This window comes from Portunus trituberculatus, unplaced genomic scaffold (assembly GCF_017591435.1).
Source record: "Portunus trituberculatus isolate SZX2019 unplaced genomic scaffold, ASM1759143v1 PGA_scaffold_396__16_contigs__length_748793, whole genome shotgun sequence".
In the NCBI taxonomy this organism is placed as follows: Eukaryota; Metazoa; Arthropoda; class Malacostraca; order Decapoda; family Portunidae; genus Portunus; species Portunus trituberculatus.
In genome coordinates this window covers 341,646-345,664 of record NW_025541564.1, presented here as the reverse complement: position 1 = coordinate 345,664, position 4,019 = coordinate 341,646, and the positions used below count along the sequence as shown (strand labels likewise).

The following is a 4,019-nucleotide window of genomic DNA, read 5'->3' as shown; positions in this document are numbered from 1 at the left end:
CGTTTTAGCAAATTATGTGTTTTGTCTGTATTTCTGAGTTTTTGTGAATAAAATGCTAGAATACACCAAAATAATCCAATTTTGATATATTTCAGTTCCTTCAACAAAGTGTGTTTTGCCTGCATTTCTGTGTTTCGGTGCAAAAAAATCCTGAAAACTACTAAAAAAAGTTTGTTACTTTTACTTTGGTTTCTCTATATTTGCTTGTTTTCACCAATTTTATCGTTATGAAGTATAACAATGTAAATTGACTTGAATATACTAAACTTTTAATAGAGATAGTTTTATTTTTTTTAGAAAACACCTCAAAAACACATAAATAAGACGTTTTAGCAAATATAGTGTTTTGCTGCATATCTGAGTTTTGGTGCATAAAATGCTAGAATACACCAAGATAACCCATTTATTTTACATATTTCAGTTCCTTTAACAAATAGTGTGTTTTGCCTGCATTTCTGTGTTTTGGTGCAAAAAAAGCTGAAAATTTCTAAAATAACACGTTCTTGTTACTTTTACTTTGGTTTCTCTATATTGGCTTGTTTTCATCAATTTTATAGTTTTTTTTAACATAAGGTAAAATGACTTTAAAATGCTAATTTTTCAATTGAGATTTTTTTTTTTCCATGAAACACCTTAATAACACATCAATAAGACGTTTTAGCAAATATAGTGTTTTGCCTGCATTTCAGAGTTTTGGTGCATAAAATGCTAGAATACACTAAATTAATCCATTTTTGACATATTTCAGTTCCTTCAACAAATAGTGTGTTTTGGCTTCATTTCTGTGTTTTAGTTGAAAAAACCCCCGAAAACTACTAAAATAACACGGTTTTGTTACTTTTGCTTTGGTTTCTCTATATTGGCTCGTGTTTATCAATTTTGTCGTTTTGAAATATAACAATGAAAAATGACTTGAATATACAAAATTGCTGAAACACACCTAGATAACCCGTTTTTCATATATTTGATTTTATTCAACAAATATAGTGTTTTTCCTACATTTCTGTGTTTTGGTGCAAAAAAGGTGAAAACTACTAAAATAACTTATTTTTGTAATTTTTTCTTTTGGTTCCCTATATTGGCTTGTTTTCATCATTTTTATCGTTTTGAAGCATAACAATGTAAAATGACTTCAATATACAAAATTTTCACTCTAGATAGTTTTTTTTTAATAAAACACCTAAACACATATAAATAAGACGTTTAAACAAATATAGTGTTGTGCCTACATTTCTGAGTTTTATTGCATAAAATGCTAGAATACACCAAAATAACCCATTTTTGACATATTTCAATTCCTTCAACAAATAGTGTGTTTTGCCTTCATTTCTTTGTAATAGTGGACAAAAGTTGAAAGCTACTAAAATAATACATTTTTGTTCCTTTGGTTTGGTTTCTCTATACTGGCTTGTTTTCATCAATTTTATCGTTTTGAAGCATAACAATTTTAAATAACTTGAATATACTAATTTTCAATCGAAATAGTTTTTTTTCTTTTAAACACCTTAAAAACATAAATAAGAAGTTTTAGCAAATACAGTGTTATGCCTGTATTTCTGAGTTTTGGTGCATAAAATGCTAGAATGCAACAATATAATCCCTGTTTGACATATTTCAGTTCCTTCAACAAATAGTGTGCTTTGCCTGCATATTTGTGTTTTAGTTGAAAAACACCTGAAAACTACTAAAATAACACGTTTTTGTTGATTTTGCTTTTGTTTCTCTATATTGGCTTGTTTTTATAAATTTTATCGTTTTGAAGAATAAAAATATAAAATGACCAATATACAAAATTTTTAATCGATAGTTTTTTTTTTCCATAAAACACCTTAAAAACACATAAATAAGACGTGTTAACAAATTCCTGAAACGCACCTAAATAAAGCTTTTTTGACATATTTAATTTAATTAAACAAATAGTGTGTTTTCCCTGCATTTCTGGGTTTTGTAGCAAAAAAGGTGAAAACTACTAAAATAACACATTTTTGTAACTCACTTTGGTTTCTCTATATTGGCTTGCTTTCATCTACTTTATCGTTTTGAAGCATAACAATGTAAAATAACTTCAATATACAAAATTTTCAATCGAGATAGTTTTTTTTTTCCATAAAACACCTAAAAACACATAAATAAGACGTTTAAACATATATTGTGCATTTGTGAGTTTTAGTGCATAAAATGCTAGAAAACACCAAAATAACGCATTTTGACATTTCAATTCCTTCAACAAATAGTGTGTTTTGCCTGCATTTCTTTTTTAGTGGAAAAAAACCCCCGAAAACTACTAAAATAACACGATTTTGTTTCTTTTGGTTTGGTTTATAAGCTTGTTTTTATCAATTTTATCTTTTTGAGAAAAAAAAACACGTTTTTGTTACTTTTACTTTGGTTTATATAGCCTTGTTTTCATTAATTCTATCGTTTTTAAATATAAGAATGTAAAATGACTTTATACTAAATTTTCAATCAAGATAGTTTTTTGTTCATAAAACACCTTAAAAAACGCGTAAATAAGACGTTTAAACAAATATAGTGTTGTGCCTGCATTTGAGTTTTGGTGCATAAAATGCTAGAAGAATACACCAATATAACGCATTTTGACATATTTCAGTTCCTTCAACAAATAGTGTGTTTTGTCTGCATTTCTGTTTTAGTGGAAAAAAAAAAAAAACCAAAACTACTAAAATAACACGATTTTGTTTCTTTTGGTTTGGTTTCTAAGCTTGTTTTTATCAATTTTATCTTTTTGAAATATAACAATGGAAAATAACTTGAATATACAAAATTTTCAATTGAGATAGTATTTTTCATAAAACACCTTAAAACATCCGAAACAGGTTGATTTCTGGGAAATCGTATTTTCAGCAGGAAAGCAATAACTAAGGTAGCTACGAGCAGCATCTTTAATGGGCCAAACGTTTCGACATTTCATCTTATGTCATCATCAGTGGTCTAAAATAAAATAAAACGATAAAATAAATATAAGTATAAAAGAATAAAGTAAAAATACAAAGAGAATTACAATGGTAAAAATTCACACTATCATAAGTGGGTATGGTGACAGAGTATTGTTGAGGGATGGCTTTACTTGGGAAATATATAGGGATTCCAGTATTCTTAAACTGTGTCTATTACAGGTGGCGAGGATACGGAAATGACTGAGATTGGGTTGAACCTTACATGAGAGGCAGTGGTCCCGTATCGCGGAAAATGGGGCGTTGTGTAGCGGGCGCCCTGTTCTGGCAGACTGGCCTAAATGCTCGCTGGCTCGGTTTATAAGTGAGCGCAAGGTGCTACCCTTATACTCAGCCTGGCAGCTGGGACAAGTGAAACAATAAACAGCCGACGAGCGTAAGGCAGTTGGCAGAGTGTCCTTAAAAAGGAAAAAAACTACCTATACATAGACTATTTGTAGACACAATACGAAAATGTTTATCAGGATAATATTTTGTAAGTTTTTCATAGAGACCCTTTCTAATTTCTTGGAAACCTCACCTAAAATGGAATACGTAAATAGATTGTTTCTTTGGCAACAGTGGTAATTGGATGTTTAAGAAGGTATTTACTTTGGAGAAAGTTATTCAGAGTTTTCTCAAACAGGTTGGTGGTGAAGCCATTGTTATAGAAAAAATCCTTTAGGAAATTAACTTCATTATGGAAATTTAGGTAAGAAGAAGACAGAGCAAAGGCACGGTGTAAGAGGGTACGGACTGAATTGATTTTGAAACGGAGACTGCAAAAGCTGAAAAACTAATACCGAGGCCAGAAAATGTAGGTTTACGATAAATAGAGGTGGAAAGTCTACCATTGATTTTTGTGATATTTAGGTCAAGGAAGGATTTGTGAGTCTATTTCAGATTCCATAGTGAACTTGATATTGTCATGTTGTGAGTTAAGGTAATGTAGGAAATGGTCTGCATGTGATGCTTCCTTAAAAACACCAAAGTATCATCAACATATCGTATATATGACATAGGTTTGAAAGCGATAGGACAATCATCGAGCCAGTTTCGTTCGTG

General features: G+C 30.2%; 1 long non-coding RNA gene across 1 annotated transcript; it reads right to left on the bottom strand.

Annotated features, from left to right (window-relative positions):
- Positions 1–2,826: 2,826 nt before the first annotated feature.
- On the bottom strand, positions 2,827–3,454 carry LOC123500539. The gene is made up of 2 exons (XR_006673371.1): positions 3,181–3,454; positions 2,827–2,952 (listed from the first exon to the last, which is right to left on the bottom strand). It is a non-coding gene; the product is annotated as an uncharacterized LOC123500539 (long non-coding RNA).
- Positions 3,455–4,019: the final 565 nt, after the last annotated feature.